This window comes from Macaca thibetana, chromosome 4, assembly GCF_024542745.1.
Source record: "Macaca thibetana thibetana isolate TM-01 chromosome 4, ASM2454274v1, whole genome shotgun sequence".
NCBI lineage: Eukaryota > Metazoa > Chordata > Mammalia > Primates > Cercopithecidae > Macaca > Macaca thibetana.
In genome coordinates this window covers 139,563,023-139,582,864 of record NC_065581.1, presented here as the reverse complement: position 1 = coordinate 139,582,864, position 19,842 = coordinate 139,563,023, and the positions used below count along the sequence as shown (strand labels likewise).

At 40.3% G+C, this 19,842-nt stretch overlaps 1 protein-coding gene across 9 annotated transcripts in view; it reads left to right on the top strand.

Moving 5' to 3' along the window:
- NCOA7 (nuclear receptor coactivator 7) overlaps positions 1 to 19,842 on the top strand; it is a 159,565-nt gene that overhangs the window by 3,901 nt on the left and 135,822 nt on the right. For 2 of the 9 annotated variants that reach the window (XM_050788679.1, XM_050788678.1), the window contains exon 1: positions 5,737 to 6,104. The exons of 1 other annotated variant lie outside the window; for it this stretch is intronic. The gene's annotated coding sequence lies outside the window, so the exon portion shown is untranslated. Of the gene's footprint in view, positions 1 to 5,067; positions 5,405 to 5,735; positions 6,105 to 6,142; positions 6,232 to 19,842 lie in introns of those variants that run through there. 6 more of the 9 variants (XM_050788677.1, XM_050788682.1, XM_050788673.1 and 3 more) reach the window with 6 other exon arrangements.

Sequence of the window (19,842 nt, the reverse complement as noted above, 5' to 3'; positions counted from 1 at the left end):
GGTGATACAAGATATGATAACATTGCATAGAAACACACACACACACACACACACACCATGCATGAATGTATGTGAAACTGGTGAAACCTGGCTGGGCACGGTGGCTCACGCCTGTTATCCCAGCACTTTGGGAGGCCAAGGCGGGTCGATCACCTGAGGTCAGGAGTTCGAGACCAGCCTGGCCAACATGGTGAAACCCCATCTCTACTAAAAGTATAAAAACTAGCCGGGCGTGGTGGTGGGCACCTGTAATCGCAGTTACTCGGGAGGCTGAGGCAGGAGAATTGCTTGAACCCAGGAGATGGAGGCTGCAGTGAGCTGACACGGTGTCACTGTACTCCAGCCTTGGCACCAGAGTGAGACTCTGTCTCAAAAAAAAAAAAAAAAAAAAAAAAAAAAAAAAAACTGGTGAGATCTGAATAAGCTCTCAAGATTGTACCAATGTCAATTTCCTGGTTTTGATATTGTAATATAATTATGTAAGATATGCAACATGGGGAGAAAACTAGGAGGAAACACAGGACTTCCCTGTACATTTTTTGCAACTATTTATTAATCTATAATTATTTCCCTATTAGTATATTCACTGTAAATTTATTGTACCCAATAATACAAACCACCACCACATAATGTCACTTTTTTAGGGATTCCTTTCAAAATTTTAAATTATATTTTAGCACCAGTGTTGTAGCAGCTTATTTGAATATGTTTTTCAGAAAGTGTAAAAACTATGTCACGACTTCTCAAGCTACTGAACAGACTATTTGTAGAAGAAATAAGACGACAGGAAATTGTTCAAAAGCAGATTTTTTTTAATTAACTGTGAATAAAAGAAAAGGACAGATTTATTGGGCTAACTCTAAATAACCAGCCATAAGTATGAAATGATGACAGCTATATGGACAACAATCCATGTCTATATACAGCAATATTTCTTTCTCAGTGCACTCTGGTAGACTCCACAAAGGCCAAGGTGATTTCTACCTCCTCTTCAGATTTATAACAAGCCAAATGAAGCACTGAACATAGGTCTAGCCACAAAAGGACACCTTTACATTTTTCTCAGAACTCAAGATATTATCATAATTAACCAGTAGACAAATGACCCCAGTTTGTGAAAATGAGCCACCACCTTCAATACTATTAAATAATAAACTCTCTTCTGCCTCTTTAGTTGCAGGATGGCTACTCGTATACCTCCACACGTGATCATCAGTATTTGCCTCCTGTGTCTCAACCAGCCTGAGTCAAGTGTATGAAAAGAGGTGTTTCTCTCTGTGATAGAGAAAGGATAGGTTCACTAAAGAGTGAATTTTCTTGGTGCTAGTAGCCTAAGCTCATCACCTAATGCATAAAACTCGTCTCCCACACCTTTTGAGAGACCTTCTAAAGACATTTCAATATTTTCAGTAGCTCCAAGGTCATTACTTAACCAGTTTTGAAACTACACTCAAAACTTAAAAATGTTGTTAAAGGGTAAGCAACTTCCAAATTCTCCTTCTAAGTGACTTCATCCTGTTATTTATGCATCACATATGTACATATCCATTCCTGTAATCAAGTAATTCTAAATTTGGGACAAAATATCATACATAATAATCATTATCTTTTTTTTTTTTTTTTTTGAGATGGAGTCTGGCTCTGTCACCCAGGCTGGAGTACCTAAGTATGATCTCAGCTCAGTGCAACCTCTGCCTCTGGGGTTCAAGTGATTCTCCTGCCTCAGCCTCCCCAGTAGGTGGGATACAGGCATGTGCCACCATGCCCAACTAATTTTTCTATTTTTAGTATTGGCAGGTTTCATCATGTTGCCCAGACTTGTCTCGAACTCCTGACCTCAAGTGATCCACCCACCTTGTCCTCCCTAAATGCTGGGATTACAGGTGTGAAAATAGGCCAGGTGCAGTGGCTCATGTCTGTAATCCCAGCACTTTGGGAGGCTGAGGCAGATGGATTGCTTGAGCCTAGGAGTTTGAGACCAGCCTGGGCAACATGGTGAAACTCCATCTCTACAAAAAATACAAAAATTAGCCCGGTGTGGTGGTGCATGCCTGTAGTCCCAGCTACTTGGGAGACTGAGGTGGGAAGATCACTGGAGCCGGGAGTTGGAGGTCGCACTCTAGCTTGGGTGACAGAATGAGACCCTGTCTTGAAAAAAAAAAAAAAAGAACGGAAAAGAAAATACAGTGGCGCTCTAGATCAGCCAGACACTCAGTAGTCTTTCATTTGGGCAATGTTAGAGCAGTATTTGTCAATATTTTTAGAATTCTAGTTTCATAAGAAGTTACTAGTGTTGTGTTCAAAAACAGAAATACTAATCATGCTGCTTCATTACAAGAATTGTCTTTAGATAGATAGGTAAGAAAAATACCAAACACATTTGTAGGATTGCCACTGTTTGGCAATGTTTCTCTAAGCCCGCCTACCTTAGTCCTCTAGAAAATCACTTGGGAGAAATCCTGTTGCCTGAACCCAGAGATCCAGCTGCCTCCCACAGGTTCAGCAAAGCAAACAAATGGCAGAGTGAGTGAAGTGATCCCTCTCTTCTTCCTTTAGGAAAGGAAGGGATCTCTGCTCTTCTTATCTACTCCAAAGTCTCATCGTAGAAAGGTTGTTTATTCCCGCAAAAGTTAAATGACAAACCCACCTAAATTATCCTACAATGGCCTCTACCCTTCAACAGAGAAAGGCCAGTTTTCATATTTAAAAGAGGCCCTCACAGCCATAAAATCAGTGTAGTATTACATTTTTTCATTAATTCGGCATTTACCAAGTAACTTCCGCTAGCCAAGAACAGTGAAAAGTGTTAGGGATGCCATTTTTAAAAAGAACAACTTTATCATAATAAAGTATATTATTCTAGTAATACCTTTGATTGATGGCCACATTCTAGACTTTAGTCTAAGAACCACTCGGGATTATCTCCTTTAATTCCTATATCCACCCTATAAAGTTGGTACTGTTGCCATTCTTTATAGATAAAGCATATCCTTTACGGATAAAGCAACTGAGGTTAAGTAGTTTACCCAAGGTCAGCACGTGGTGGAGCTGTAGTCTGAAGCCAGAGCCTGAATTCTTAAAGATTACCATGTTCTTAAGAAGTATACTTTCTACTGAGGTTTGATCTGTAGTACACTAAGATTTCCCGAATTATTTCATGTATTATATCTTATCTGCCAATTAAAATTTGACCTATTTAGGGCAGTACTGTTCAAAATGATTTTCTGCAATAATGAAAATATTCTAGTCTGTGCTGTCCAAAAGCACAGTCTAGCCATAATTTAAATTTAAACGGCTACAAGTAGCTAATGCATACAGTACTGGACAACACATATAAGGAATAGTTTCATGTCTTCTGATTTCTCTATAAAGCCAAGGCTTAGGTAAATCAGTTAATGGAAAGGAACGAGTGAAGAATCTTTAGGAAGAGTTTGTACTCCCTTAGCTGGGGAGCAGAATCTTTATTATATCAGGACTTTCCGTATAATAAAAATGTTATAAGAAGCATGTGATACAGCGTGCAGTCCTAGAGGAGTTCATAAAGATAGATTCTTAAATTCCTTGCAGTATCTTTGGAAGACTGCCTTTTTTATTTTTTGAGATGGAGTCTCACTCTGTCACCAGGCTGGAGTGCAGTGGTGTGATCTTGGCTCACTGCAACCTCTGCCTCCCGGTTTCTAGTGATTCTCCTGCCTCAGCCTCCCAAGTAGCTGAGACTACAGGTCTGCACCACCACACCCAGCTATTTGTGTGTGTGTGTGTGTTTAGTAGAGACGGGCTTTCACCATGTTGGCCAGGATGGTCTCGATCTCTTTACCTTGTGATCTGCCCGCCTCGGCCTCCCAAAGTGCTGGGATTACAAGCGTGAGCCACCGCGCTTGTTGGCCAGAAGACTGAAGTTTTATAATTGATGGTCACAACTTTAAAAATACATGCTCAGTTATAGCTTTTTGTCTAATAAAAAAATCACTGCTTAATTTATTTACAAAACATGGAGTCCATAGAGAGAAAAACAACAGGGGCCTCTTGGTAGTAAACAGTGAAAACCTGTAAGTCAATGGACATTTCCTTCAGAAACTACATTCAAAACTTAAAAATTTTGTTAAAGAGTAAGCAACTGCCAAATTCTCCTCCTAAGTGACTTCATCCTGTTACTTATACATCAGTTACGTACATATACATTCCTATCATCAAGTAATTCTAAATTTGGGAAAATATCATAAATAATAATAGTTATCTTTTGAAAATAAACTGGGGCTCTAGATCAACCAGAGTGTCAGGAAGCAGCCAAGTCACGCCCCACTGGGTGCTTCCTGGACAAGCGCAGTGCAGCTCCCACAGGGCCTCACACCCAACCTTCAATTTGCTTAAAAGAACTATCTCAAAAAATCTTAGCTATTTAGTCACAATTTGTCCTTGCCATGGAACATGTTTTTCTTTTGCCTGATTTTTAATAACCTTAGATTTCAAAATCATAAAAGCACTCATCAAAGAACTGTGAGAGCAGCTCAGCGTCTCTGGAGATCTCAAACCATGTTCCTTTGATACAATGCAATCAACTCTTCATATTTTAGGAACCTAATTTTCCCTTACTAAATGCTAAATAATTTACAAATAACACAATGGCTACGGAAAAAAAATCCAACATCTTTACATCCAAATCCTAAAGATATAAACCTGACGTCTAAATTAATACGTGCTTAGTGCAAAATTGGACAATTATTCCACATTTGCAGTATAGTATAACATGACCACCAGCTACTGAAATGCCAAAGCCACCACTGTTAACGCTTTGCTCCGCCTTCCGGAGAGTTTATTACAGCTTAAGCAGCGTCAACAACCCAGAGGAGGCCGCTTTCTAGTTTATCTGTGTGGAAGGCCTGTGACACAGTTAACAGACTATTGCAGGCCCTTCCTTGGGATATTTTTCTGCGTATAAGAGTGAATGAACTCCACGGCCAGATCTTCCTAGTCATCTTGCAGTGCTGGTCATGGGACCGCAGAGGGAACAGCACACAACTGGGGATGGAGAGCTCACAGGCACGGGCCTCGCAGCTGATGCAAACCTTCCCCCTCCAAGGTTCTCTCGAGTATCTGCCAAGAGTCGGCTGGAGGGCCCGACTGCTATGTTCCTATTGCCGTAATGACTGCAATTTGGCAGCATCCAGGATGCTGTACCGGGAACGGGAGGGGGAGGAGATGGTGGGCCCCTCTGCTAAATGCAAAGCCGGAAGGGACAGAAGGATGAATTTATTGTGGCCATCGGTCCCGAGGTGGAAGGAAAGTCAAAGGGCTTTAAAGCTGGGGAGACGCTCTAACTCCTGCTCTGCTGTCAAAGCCTTACTTCCCAGGAAGAGTGGGGGCTAAGGCGGGCCAGCTCTAAGGGGATGCGGCCCGGGGTGAGGTAAGAGGACCCTCCTAGGTGCCACTGCCAGGCGGCGGTTCGCTGGGGCACCAAGGCGCCCGCACTCGGGAGGCGCCACAAAGGGCCGAGGCCTGCGGAGGCCGCGCGCGCAGCTCTCCGGGGCGGAGCCGCCGGGCTAGAGGCAGCGGAGGCTGCAGCAGCCGCGGGTAGCCGGAGTGCCCAGCCTCCCAGCTCGGAGGTCGCGGGGGGCGGGGAGGATGCCGCAATTGCAGCCCGAGCCGCGGAGCCCGGTCGCCGATCTCCCCGGCCCCCGCAACCGCGGTGGGGTGCAGCGCGCGCCACGGGCCGGGCGGAGCTAGAGGCGGGCGTCTGCACAGTGTCGCGCCACCCGCGGCTCCCCGCCTTCGGCCGGGCTCGGGAGCCCGTCGCTGCCGATGCCCTGACGGTGGGCGCAGCTGCGTGGCTGGCGAGGCGTCGCGCGTGGGGAGAGGCCTAAGACACCCCGACTGCGGCGGCTGCGCCCACGCGATTGGGGCGCGGGGCCCCGCGGGCGCGCGCCTTGGAGCTCCCGCCTCCTCCCCTTGCTCCTCCTCGGCGTACGGTCCTCCCCTGACCCCTCCTTCCACCCGCCGAGAGGATGCGCTCCCCGGCGCCCAGCAGCAGAGGCCACCGCTGCCAGAAATGCATGCGTCTGATCCCCTTCTCCCGGACCCCAGGAGCCGGCGCCCCCGCCCTGTAGGTAGGTGGTGAGGCGGGGCCCAGCCCTCGCCGCCGCCCGCTGCTGATGCTGCCGCCGAGAGGCCGCGGGCAGGGTCCAGGACCGGCCAAACTTGCCTCCCGCCGGGGGCTCGGTGGAGCGCTCGGAGGTGTGCTAATGGCGCTGGGCGCAGCCCCCTGTGAACCTGAAAACCTCTGCTTGAGCTCGGGAGGCCGAGCGGGGGCGAAGGAGAGCTTGACCCTTCCCCGCCAACCCCCTGGGGGCTGTGGGGGTGCGCGCCCCGCGGTGCGGGAGTGGGGAGGACAGGTTGGCATGGGGCTTATTTGGGGAAAAGACCGTTGGATTTTCAGCAGCTCAGGTGGAAATATGTCACTGTGTTTTTCCAGCTGGATTAGCAGATACGTTCTTCCCGTCTTTCTAGCCAAAACATGTAGACAGGCAAAGGGTTATATTAGCGGCATGTAGAAGTCGCTGTGGATTTTTGTGTATTTCAGAGCTAGTTGGTTGGTATATAAAACCGATGGTGCAAACCCTTACCGTCAACACGTTAGGGCCAGTTTAAAGAAGGTCCTTCTAGAAGTCAGATTATTCGGGAGATCGATGAGGCTGGGGGATATTGTTGTGCTGCGTATTTAGGAGCCTCTGCTTACGTGAAGGGATGTGTTTTAAGAGTGGCAACTTTGATACAGGTGTCGGGAGTTGAGATTCTGCCGGAAGGATGTACCAGGTCAGCCAGCAGAGGCAGCCTTGTGCCCAGCCTAACTTCCAACTCGGTGTTATGCTCTGTATTTCTTAGAAACTGGTTATCTGTGAATGATTTTCCCCTCTAGGTGTAAAGTTTATACGTTAGAGCTTTTGGCAAGATTCTCTCTTCCCAGGCTATCATTTTTTGTTTTATATTCAGGTATAAGGTTTAAAGTTTTGAAAAATGCATCACTGTAAGCTCCAATTTTATAGTCACTTAGGTATAGAAATTTGGAGAAGTGACTCAGTATAAGCTCAAAAAGGACAGAATCTTGAATCTTTCTTTTAAATCCTATAATCTTCTGCATCTTATGCAGAATAAGTGCTTATTAGTTATTTGTTGAATGAATGAACTGTGTTTCAAGCTTTCATCTAAAAACCACAATTTAGAATCACAGAATTGTTCTGTGGCTGGTGAAATTTAATTGGATTTCAAAAATTGCTTCTTCATATAAATAGGCAAACTCAGTTATTTTAACATTTATATTTCAATTCTGACATTTTTAGGACCATATGCTGTCTTTCTGTAATGTGTCATTAAGGTTATGAGGTAATTCTCCCCAACTCCTAAGTTCATTTCGTGTCTAAGCTTGCAAAATTTCCAGTCTCATTGGTAATCATGCCTACTTCAACTGTGCTCTCAAACACAATTTAAAAAGTAAAAGTCGTGTTTCAAAGAAAATTCTAAGTTACCCCAGAGGAAACAATGATTTGGTTAATAAGTGATGGTTAATAACTTGTTTTAGAGTTGAGTTTTTCTGGTTTGATCTAATTATCATGTCTTTTATTACAGGCAAAAGTAGAAATAAAACATTTAGAAGTGTCTGTGATTCTTAAATGATTCAAAATGTAAGATATAGATGCACAATTTAAACTGTTTTCTCCTAAGTATAGAAACACATCAGTTTCTAAATTTGACAGCCAGGAGATTGTGAAATGAGGGTTTGGAAGATACAGTGGAAGATAACTGCTTTAAAATGTTATATGTTTTTGAAAAAGAAAAAAAAGGTTAACTGCATCACACTTTATTTGCTTTATTTTTACACTATGATATTTTCTGTTTTGATTTCATTTTTTTTCCATCGCATGAATTTCATGAGTCAGTGTGAACTTCTTTCAATCTCTGCTTAACAATATTATCTGGGTGCGCTCCCAGATTTTCTTTCTGACATTTTAATGCATCTTTACCATCTTCACTTCATATTACCCAAATGACTTATTTTTACACAATATGGTAGGCCATACTTTATTACTATTGCTTCTCCAACCTACTTATTTTGTTCCTAGATGGATAAGGAAACAAAACTTTTCTATAAAAGGTAATAAGACTGTAGGAACCAACAGTGAGAGGGAACTTATGAAAAAAATTAATTTGTTATGATTTATTAAAACAAATCCTAAATTCTCTCCTGTAAAAAAGATAATTACATTTTACACTTCTTAAATTTGTAACCCAGGGTATTGAGCAATTAATTTACCTGACTCTTCCTTGCACACTAAGCTTTTCAAAAAAGCCCTCCCCTTTGGTTACGGTAAGCTCTCTTTACCTTGTTACTTGTAAGCACTTATGTGTTCATTTTACGCGTAGGAGTTGAGCCTTTAACTGCTCAGTTTAACTGCTATTACTTTGGCCTTGGAATCACAGTCAAATAAAAGCTCCAATCTCAGATTCGAAGAGGTATTTTTCTCTTGTGTGTCCTGCATCCAAATGCGCAGTGCCTCTGGGATTGGATGTTTCTCTCTTGGGTCCTACCTCCTGATTCCCCAGCACTCCGCCTCCAGAAGCACCACCAGAATGCAATCCAAGACCTGGATTTCCTCTGTCTTTCTCTATCTTCCTAAAGGCTGTATTTTAGAAACCTCTATTCCTTTCTTGTTAAATGCCATTTACCATTGTTTTTAAAATCCCAGTCCATAATTTTTTGTTTGTTTAAATTCAACAGGATCCACTCAATTCACTTGTACTGGAATCAAAATTGTTGACTGCAGAAAAAAATATACAGAAATAAATTTGTTTGACCTTGAATTTCAGATATAAGGAGTACATGAAGAGTAATTGTTGTCTACTGGTCTCCCCTCAACAGTGATACAAAATGCATTTGTTTCTGCACATTCCAGAGAATATGAATTTTCTGTTGCTAAATTTGATCAGAAGCTTAATTGAGAGAAATGATGTTTATGGGGGGTTGGCTGAACAAAAGCCATGACGTCAACCTATTCCCTTCCAATACTAGCTGTTGGACCAGGAGTCTACCCAGATCTTCAGAATCTGTACTTTGGTACCTTGTTTTGCATTCTTAACACACCCCCCCTCCATATGCCCACACTGAGGGATTTTATTAATACAGCTGGAGGAAAATTACTATTATGTTACTTTAGAAATATGGTTATGATCATGGTTCTTTCTATAGTTCCTGTTTGAAGACTCATGCAAGAAATTCCTTTTAACTTTAAATGCCAAAGGAAAACTTTACTTACCCTGAACAATTTGTGTGTGTGTGTGTTGTCTTTTCATCATGCAAAATGAGAATCAAATCATTGATTATATTTCCCTTTCTAACTTGGCAACTAGGAAATGAATAGTCAAATTTGCAACTGAATTTTAATAATCATATAAAAATTCATAACCTAATATTAATATTCTGTCTTTCCCTATGGTCTTGAGCTTCTGTTCTACCTTGTTTTTCTTGATTCTGATGTTTATGTAATTATACTTTTCCATTTGATTGAATTATATTCTTTTAAGATGACTCATATCCTTTGTGGAACAAGGCAGATTATAAAACATAAAACCAAATAAATGAAAACATTGCACAATTGATCTCTGGACACAGTATGTTTTTGATGAATAAGTTTAATTGGTTACATTAAATGTTTTGAACAAGAATTGCAAATTTAGTGCATTTGAACTTAGCCAAATGGAAAACAATGTTACATAGTTTTACAAAACTTTTTTTTAAACTCTTGCATGTATATTCACTCATTACTAATTTGAAATTAATAAAGCCATTCAATTTAAGTCAATTATATTTGGAGTACCTGCCTTAAATGCTATATAGGTTGAACAGGAGTTTCAATAGAATAAAGTCATTTTCAGCCAAAGGGCCTAACTTAGCATAACACTCACCAGAGTGGATCAAAAATCTGACCTTCACATCAGTGATTCATGTGATTTATTCTTGTTTTAATAAATTATGGAGTCTTCTCTGAGCCTCTTTTATTTACCATGAAATCTAAAAGATTGAGCTCCTGGAGTTAATTCTTCATATTGATGTTTTAACACCTAATTGTTAAGTTGGTTGAATTTACCCAGGTAACCCAGTATTTACATCGACATGATAAGTTGAGCTTGATATATTTATCACCACGGTAAGCAGAAAGATCGGCCTTTCTCAAGGGTCAGCCATTCGTACAGTCTGGTAGCCTTTGGCATAAAAATGATCTGAATTCAAAAGTGCAACTTAAAACATAAGAGGGGGTTTGGAGGGAGACCTGGGCAGGTTTTTACATAGAGGCATCTCATTCTGATAACCTTCATGTCTTTTTTAAAATTTATTTTTAGAATAGGTAGTATCCTCATGGTTCAAAAGGTACAAATGACTCTAGAGTGAAAGTACTCCCTCTCATACTCATTCACCTGTCACCCATTTCACTAATCCACAGGTAACCAGTGTTAGTTAATTGATAATCTTCTAGTGACATTTTATGCATGTGCAAGCAAATATGAACATGGAAGCTGTTCATTTTCTCTCCTAACCTGTCTCAAATTCACTCTGTTCCATCCCCACTGCTTCTGTTTTGCTCCTTAGATGCCTTGGACTGTTGTCTGCATTCTGCCTTGCTCTGCATTTCAGCCGCCCTATTTCAGCAGGCTGTCCTTCTAAACTTCCCCCATCAGACCTTCTAAAACATTTCCATCATACACGGGAAGGAATCTGCACATCTTACCCTGTTCTCTTGGACCCTGAGAGATTCATCTCCTGTCTCTATCCCTCCTTGTCATGCGTTTTACCCACAGTCATTCTTAGCTAAGTCCCCTTGACCCATTTCATAGACCCATAAAAAACCTGATGGAAGTTCAAGTTGTTATCATGCACAGCAAATACCATTTACCTACATATCCTTATTTGTGGATCCCCAAGCTAAAAATTTGTGTTTTAGAAATACAAAACTAATTGCCACTTTGTGCACATGGATAGAGTATGATTTTTCTTCTCCACGTTTTTTCCCTCTGCTTGGAACATGCTGTCCAATTTTCATGAGCAAGCCATACTCATTTCTGGTGTCATCTCTAGGGGCATTTCTTAGCTGAGGTTCTGTAAACTCATGGAGCCTTCCACATGTAATTAGTGTCCCAAGTAGGCTTCCATACTAGGAATAATTTTCCATACTAGGAATAATTTTTTATATTAGCTGTGTTATAGCTAATAGCTATACTTTGCTTCTAGCAAAATTGACGTTCTGGTAAAACTTAACGATGATTTTGGATAGTATGTAAGATTGGTAAAAAAAAAAATCAAAGTTGAAGCTTTTATTTAATTATTCATCCTTCTTCTCTCTCCACCCCCCTCCTACCTCAATATAAATCACTTGTCCCTCAGTATCTGCAGGGGATTGGTTCCAGGGGTGGGTTCCAGGACCCCTGCAGATATCAAAATCTGAGGATGCTCAGGTTCCTGATATAAAATGTGACAGTATTTGCATATAATCTATGCACATCCTCCTGTATATTTAAACTCATCTCTATATGACTTGAAATACCCCAATACAGTGTAAATACTAAGTAGATAGTTGTTATAGTACAATGTTTAGAGAATAATGACAAGGAAAAATGTCTGTACATGTTCAGTACACAACCATCCAACAATTCATTTTTTTCTTCAAGCTTTTTTTTTTTTTTGAGACAGATTCCCACTGTTTTGAGACAGACTCCCTCTGTCACCTGGGCTGGAGTGCAGTGATGTAATCTTGGCTCGCTGCAACCTCCACTTCCCAGATTCAAGTGATTCTCCTGCCTCAGCCTCCTGAGTAGCTGGGATTACAGGCATGTGCCACCAAGCCCAGCTAATTTTTGTATTTTCAGTAGAGACAGGATTTCACCATGTTGTCCCTACTGGTCTCGAACTCCTGACCTCAAGTGATCCGCTTGGTTGGTTGATTCCATGGATGCAGAACCCATGGATATGGAAGGCCACCTGTGCATGTCCAAATAAATTTTTTTTGGCAGCCCTTGCTTACTTTACTAATTCTCAAACACTGTGTTAACACCCATTAAAAATAGCTTTGGTATTTATTATGACACTCATCTGGGAGAGTGTCTTTTATGCCTCCCACTCTACTTTTCTTCTGTGGTTGGTACATAAAGGGGTGAAAGCCTCCATATAGGGTGTCACTGAAGTTTGGGGATCAGCCAGGCAAAAAGGGTACTCTTAAGACATTGAAAGGATTGAACATTGACCCTGATAGATGACATGAGCCATCTGGAGAGAGTGGTCCAATCTAAGAGGTGACTCCTAAGTATGTGAATGAAATATTTTTAATTCCAACCCAAGTAATCAGAGATCTTAAGTGCTTGGTTTTTATTGCAAAGTGCCTGGCATGAGGTAATTTGCTTTTGATAGCTGATCAACAGAGGATTTAGAGAGTGAGAGTTTAATAGTGTTTGTTCAGCACTGTTCATGTGGAATTTCTGACTCGTGGGTTGTTCTTATCACTAACCAGGTATGCCTTATAGAATAGAAATAATTTGTGAGATAAATCCGTAGGTCTGAGATCCCTTAAGAGCTTTCATGTTTCTTCTGTGATTGGGGCACTATACAAACATTGAATTTATTGACTTGTTTCCCTAGGCGTGCTGATATCATGAAGTGAGAGTGCTCTTAGTAGCAGTGCTAAATATTCTAGCCATTGGATAAGTGTCGCCCCTGTAGTATGGGATAAATCTCAATTTCAGGCTATTCGTGGGTCTGTTGGGAAGGTCTGCTCAGTTCTATGGTTGCAGGTGTTTACAGCTGAGCCCTCATCCCTAGTTTCCGGTGATTTCCCCCGGGGTTCTGCCTGTCTATAGTGTCCCACTGAAACAACTAGTTAGCAATACTCTTTGATATTTTGAATCACAGAGCATTCCAAAATAATTTCTATTTAACATGTCTTAACTCTTTGAAAACCTTTATAACAAGAAATAGGAATAAAATATGCATAAAACAGGAACTTAAGATGTCCAAGACATGAAAATAATACTGACTTCATGGCATCAAAGAAATGCAGATTATTAGATTTTAAAAGTTAGTTACAGTGCTGGCAAGAGTGAGGTTGTTTTTAGCTCATGAAGGGTAGAATGGTATACCTTCAATGGAGAGCAGTGTGCCTCATGGACTCCCTTGGCACTCATGATTCTCTTCTGAGTATATCCTAAGGAAACAATCAGACATTAAGCTGAAGTTCCGTAATGAGTCCATGATCTTTGAGAGGCCACCGATATAGTAGAAAGGTTAAAAGCAGGAATGCCAGAACCGGTTATGTGGCTTGGAATCCTGTTCCACCAGTTACCACTTCTGTGCAGTTAGGAAGTTAATTTCTCCACACTTTGAGTTTTCTCATCTGTCAAATGAAGATAATAATAGTATCTACCTCCTACATTGTACAGAGAATTAGGTAAATTAATTTATGTAAAGTACTTGGAACCCTGCCTGGCACAGAGTAAGCAACTGTATAAGTATCAGTTATTATCAGGGGTGTTACTGTAAAAATTTGAGAAAAATTCAGCAGTGGAGTCATTTTTTTAAGTGATAGTAAATATATATGAAAAGATATTTAGCCACTAAAATAATGATTTTGAGCAATAGTTAATTACATGGAAGATGTTTATAATAACTGAGTTAGACATAAAAAGTATATACAAAAAATTCTAATTTGATTTTAAGATGCATTTGCATAGAAAACAGGAAAGCGACAAACTATTTTTTCTCACTAATAGGATCATAAGAGATTTGTTTTCCTTTTTCACATTTTTATTTGTTATCCATATGTATTGTAATTATAATTATTGAACATTATTACAATTATGTATCATCCGATTTTTATATTTTTGACTTTTTAAAAGCAAATGCATATTCATTTTGACATATTTTACTTTCTCTTCCTTCTTTTAAAGCTACTAATATTTCACTTCCTCAAAATCTTCTCCCACACATCATCTGCTTGGTATTTTCTTGCATTTAGCTCTCTTGCTTTATGTATAGATCAGCTCCAAGCCTGTTTCTTCAAGAATAAGCAGACCAAGTAAAACGACTTAAGAGATTTTAGTGGTGGGGACTTTCTCCTGGAAGTTTAATCCCAAGAATGTGGCTTAGATGATGATGGCACTGTGTCCTCTCTACATTTCATGCACTCACCCTTCTCTTCTACTCTTCCCTGAATGAACTTGGCACTTTAGTGGGGTCAGAATCCTCAGTAATCCCACACGTACAGGAGAAAAATTCCTGCCTCCAAGCCTTTGCTGTCCTTGCTAGCTGGAATTTCCCTCCACATTTCTTCCTTTAAAATCAGTCTTCCGCACCAAGTTTATACTTAATTCCATGAATACTTTCCAACCCATCTATCGTATGCTGACTTCAGTTCTTTTGGCACTTAAGCATTTGTACCACAAATGAACTAAATATTGGCTTACTTTATTGCTTAGTTGTTCTTTTTTTTTTTTTTTTTGAGACAAACTCTTGCTGTGTTGCCCAGGCTGGAATGCAGTGGTGCTATCTCGGCTCACTGTAACCTCTACCTCCAGGGTTCAAGCAATTCTCCCGTGTCAACCTTTGGAGTAGCTGGGACTATAGGCATGCGCTACCATGCCAGGCTAATATTTTTGCATTTTTGGTAGAGACAGGGTTTAACCATGTTGGTCAGGCTGGTCTCAAACTCCTGACCCCAAATGATCCGCCCTTCTCGGCTTCCCAAAGTGCTGGGATTACAGACATGAACCACTGCGCTGGGCCAGTTCTTATAGTAAGCTTATAGAAGTTGTGTTTTATATTACTCAATGTCCTTCTATTTTCTAGTACAGCGTTATCCACATGCTCGTAGAACACAGGAAAATCGGATGTTGTTGTGTTGATGGCATTCTTAGAGATAAAGTATGAGTGTTCTGTTTCATCATCCCCTTTGCTCATCCTTCTATTTTCAAGATCAGAATGTTATATCATTTGGATTCTCAGTCTTACAGATATTTGCCTGAAGACTTGATAATAGATTTTGGTTTCTAACATCTAAAACTTAAAGGGTTTAATTGCAGAGAGCACCACAGTTAGAAAATGCATTTATAATAGGGGGCTAGTAGTATAATATACAAATTAATCCTAGTTGCAAAGACAATCCTATCAACTTTAAAATATTGCTTGTTTGATCTAGACAATTTTATGACTCTGTCCGATAATTATTAAGTTTATAAATGTGTTAGAATTTTATAGGTCCATTTCCTGGAAAGGACCAAATCCCAGGGAATGTTGTCACATACCTGCTCTCATAGTTTAGACTGGTGGTTTCTAAAGTGAAGTTCATGCATCACATGAAGGTACAGAAAGACATTGTTAGAATGTCTTTGTTTTCATGACTTCTATTTTAGTTATATGCCTTATAATTATTAGTAGAGAAGACGTGTTTTTATAAGTAAAAGTAATTAGAGGCTTATGCTCAGATACTTTTATTGATGTGGAATAAAAAGTGGAGACCACTAATCTAAATAAAAGGCCACTAATCTAAATACCGTTTCATAACCTGAAGTCAGTTTCTGTTACTTAGCCGTAACAAGTCAAAAATCAACTTATTAAACATAAATTCTGTGTACAGCCTGAACAGAGAGTTGTGATGTGTGCATAATTCTGCATGGGTGAACAGCATAAGACACATTCCTTGCCTTTAGAGAGTTTACAGTCTGATTGGAAGGAATATGGGCATAAGGAACAATAATTAGAAAATGACACAAGGGGCCAGGCATGGTGGCTCATGCCTGTAATTCCAATACTTTGGGAGGCCAAGGCAGGTGGATCACTTGAGATCAAGAGTTCAAGACCAGCCTGGCCAACATGATGAAACCCCGTCTCTACTAAAAATACAAAAATTAGGCAGGTGTGGGGGCACGCGCCTGTAATCCCAGCTGCAGGGGAGTGTGAGGCAGTGAGGCAGGAGAATCGCTTGAACCTGTGAGGCGGAGGCTGCAGTGAGCTAAGATCGCACCCCTGCACTCCAGCCTGGGTGACAGAGTGAAACACCATCTCAAAAAAGAAATAACGTAAAGAAAATGACACAAGGTAGCATAAGTGTGCACTGAGAAACTTAGCAGTATGAGTTTGTCAGTGTAAAATTGCTGTAGAAAGTGTGATAGGAGTGGCATAGTACATGGTGATTCTGCATTCTCAGAATGTTCCAAAGACTCTTATAGGATAAAATAATTCTTTGATTATCAGGTCAGTTCTTAGTCCACCTACCCAAATAAGCTGTGCTTGAACTCTCTCCTGGACCCAGATGTTAACTGGATGAACAAAAAGCTCATTGAATTAACATCTGGGCCCAGGAGGCAACTGGTAAATAATTTTTACCAATTTTCTTAATGGCATGCCTGCATTTCCTTTAAATTATAAGAGAACATGGCAGAATGGACATGTTGAGAAAGTAATAAAGTTTTTGGAGCAGTGATAGTGTATAAAAGTAATTTAAACAGTGATAGTGTATAAAAGTAATTTAAAGTCAGCATATTAGTTTCTTAGGGCAGCCATGACAGAGTACCAGAAGCTGAGTGGCTTTAAACATGTATGTTCTCACTTTCTGGAAGCTAGATGTTCAAAATCAAGGTGTCAGTAGGGCCATGTTCCCCCTGAAACCGGTAAAAGAATCCTTCCTTTTCTCTTCCTAACTTCTGGTAGTTTGCTGGACCTTGGAGTTCCTTAGCTTTCAGCAGTATAGCTCCAAGTGTGGCCTGTGTCTACATGGCATTCTCTCTTTGTGTCTCTATCACTACATGGCCATCTTCTTATAAGGAGTCCAGTCATATTGGATTAGGGCACCACACCACTCCAGTGTGATTTCATCTTAACTAACTGTATCTGTAGTGACCCTATTTCCAAATAAGATCACATTCGGGAGTACTGAGTATTATAACTTCAGCATACCTTTTTTTTTGAATGCTATAATTTAACCTATAACAGTAAGTAATATCAACCCTTATATGTACATATACCAAGACAATGCACAATTTCTTGTCAAATGATGCCTTCCCAGCTAAAACCCCATAGCCATGCAAAGTGGTTATGGGGTAAATGACAACTGGAAGAAAAGGAAGCCTCCTCTGCTATTTGTGTCAATTGTCTTGTGTCTGGGCTTTGGTATCTCAGGCCTTGGTAGAATTATTCATATAAACAATAATATGTACTATGTGGTTTTGATCTTTCTGGTAAAACTCCATGAAGTAATTTGTGGATCAGGATGGTTCTAAGGGTGTATTGGGTTTTTTGTTGTGATAATGTTACATAATTGTCTCCAAACCGCAGTGGGTTATATCCACAAATATGTATTTCACCTTCATGGATTTGCAGGTTGACTGTGGTTTAGCTACTCCTGGCTGGGTTCTGCAGGCTGGCCTTGGCAAAGGCTAAGTCGGATGCCAAAGCTGAGGTACAGGTTCGGGTCTGTTCCACATGTCTTCATCCTGGAATCCAAGCTGAAGAGGGAGAAGCAGCTACCTGGAGCATACTCTGCTGGTGGGGAGCAGAAACTTGCCAGGTCTCTTAGTGCTTCAAGTCAATATGAATATGACTATTAATCCTCACAGTCTATTGGTCAAAACAAGTCACATGAAAAATCAGATGTGGTCATATACTCTGTGCAAAGCATCACAGAGCTGCCCAGCAAAGAGTATGGATGTATAATTATCTTACAGCAAGGGAAGGAGTGCGTAATTAGGAACAACAATCCAGTCTACCAGAAAGCCATTTTCTTCTGAATTCTACATGTTTTATGACAAGCAACTCAATAAACCTTTAAAAAAAAGTACGTATACCATAGACTTGATTTCTTAACCCAGTCTGCTAGAAATGTATAGTTGAATATTACACACATAATTTTTTTTTTTCAAGAAGAGGTCCTTGTACTTCTCCATGCTGATTTAGTTTCACACTGGGCATATTCCCTGCTGCTTAGACATTTTTTGTTATGTCTCGTTCCTGAACCCACGTTTGTGTATTTACCACAGTCCATATTTTGCTAACCACAACACTACTTGCCTCTCTCCATTGTTACCAAGACATCTGAGGCAGAATCTGGCAGAAATGCTGTTGTCTTGAGTGTGCTCTTATAGATAACATTTTCGTCGGGGATAAAACTGTTTCTGGTTTATAGATTTGATTGTTAATTGTGTGGCACTATTGAAATATAACCCTGAATTGTGGTTTTCGGGGATGTCCTACTTTTAACACTTTCCCTACCAGCACTGGCCCGTGTAACCCAGCCATTTTCTTACTTCCCTTTTAGCACTTCCTCTGTGTGTCATACGTTTTATTTGGCGTAACTTTTTCATGCCCCTGTTTTCTGATAATTTTATGTAAATCTTATCTCCCTTGTCAAAAATTGAAGTTTCTGTAGAGCACATTGGGTCCTTTTTATAGTCACAAGCTTCAGATAAATAGTACAGTTGTAGGCATAAAACAGGTTCTAAGTGCTTACTGAGTTGAAGAAAATTGCTCATAAATACATTACAAGGCACTATTTAGGAGTAAGCATAAGTTGTTTATTGCCACTTATACTCTCCATGTAACTATGCTGAAAGCACATTAAAAAAAGAATAATTCAGTTATTTTATTTTGCATTTTTACAGGTATGAATGTATGCCAGTATATTTTGAAAATGCATTCAATTGCAGATCTCATCCACAGAAGGCAAAGAAGTACATGGCCTTTTCTTTAGTGAAATGGCAGTTTAACTGGTAGATTGTCTCTTGTTGATAAAGTCTTAGAAGACACTCAAATTTAATGCTTGAAAAGGAGTGTTTGCTACTCATATACTGTATGTTTTTGGAAAAGCATTCCATTTATCTTTTAATGCCTTTCATCTATCCAATTTTGTTGGTTTTATCAGTTAACTCTTAATTCAGATCCACGAAATAGCCCCCACCAAATAATAATAAGTAGTAATAGTAGTAGTGGTAACTACTGCTCACATTTTTTTTTTCCTCTCTTGAAATTGATTGCATTGGGACCCTGTGTAAGACTAGGACACATGCATTTGTGATGGCATTTGCTGTGAGCACAGGACCCTGGCACAGTGACTCACATTGGCATATATTCTCTGCAAGGATTTGGGGAATGAGATTGAGTTCTGTACCAGTCTAGAGACTCCAGAAGTTTGCAGCTTATTTCCTTTGGACTGGAGCTAGAATATGTCTGCAAAAAAATCAAATGGGCCAGAGACTGTATGGTTTAGGAATGAATCTGTCTGGTAGTATTAAAACGAATTCCAGAAGTAATTGAAAACAAACTTTTCTTCCCATGTCTCCTGTTTATTGATGCTACTTGGAGCCTAATGTCTTTAGATTTGTCTTAGAGATGATCTGAAGTGATCTTCCGGTGCCACAGCATAGTAGGGGTATCTCCAGAAACTCCGCTGTGGGTGAGGCAGGCATCATATTTTTCACACCTCTTGTGACAGGTAATCAAAAACATGTCGCAGGTACCCAGTAGTGATTGATGGTGAGAAAGAGGATGTCTCTTATGACTAGGAGATGAGATCAGCAGATAGATTGTTCTGTTTTCATTACTTCCAGTAACTTTCTGTATGATAATGCAGATTTGGCCCTTCTAATCTTTGTGTGCAGGTAGAAAACTTCAAAACTGACTTCTTATACCTTATGAGTGTTAATGAGAGAATGCATTCAATATATTTAAAATATTTAGTAGAAATGTTATAGAACTGTAATTTTTTAATTCTAGAAATGAGCTACAATTTTAGTGCCTAGAAAAAAGCAGGCTTTCATAAT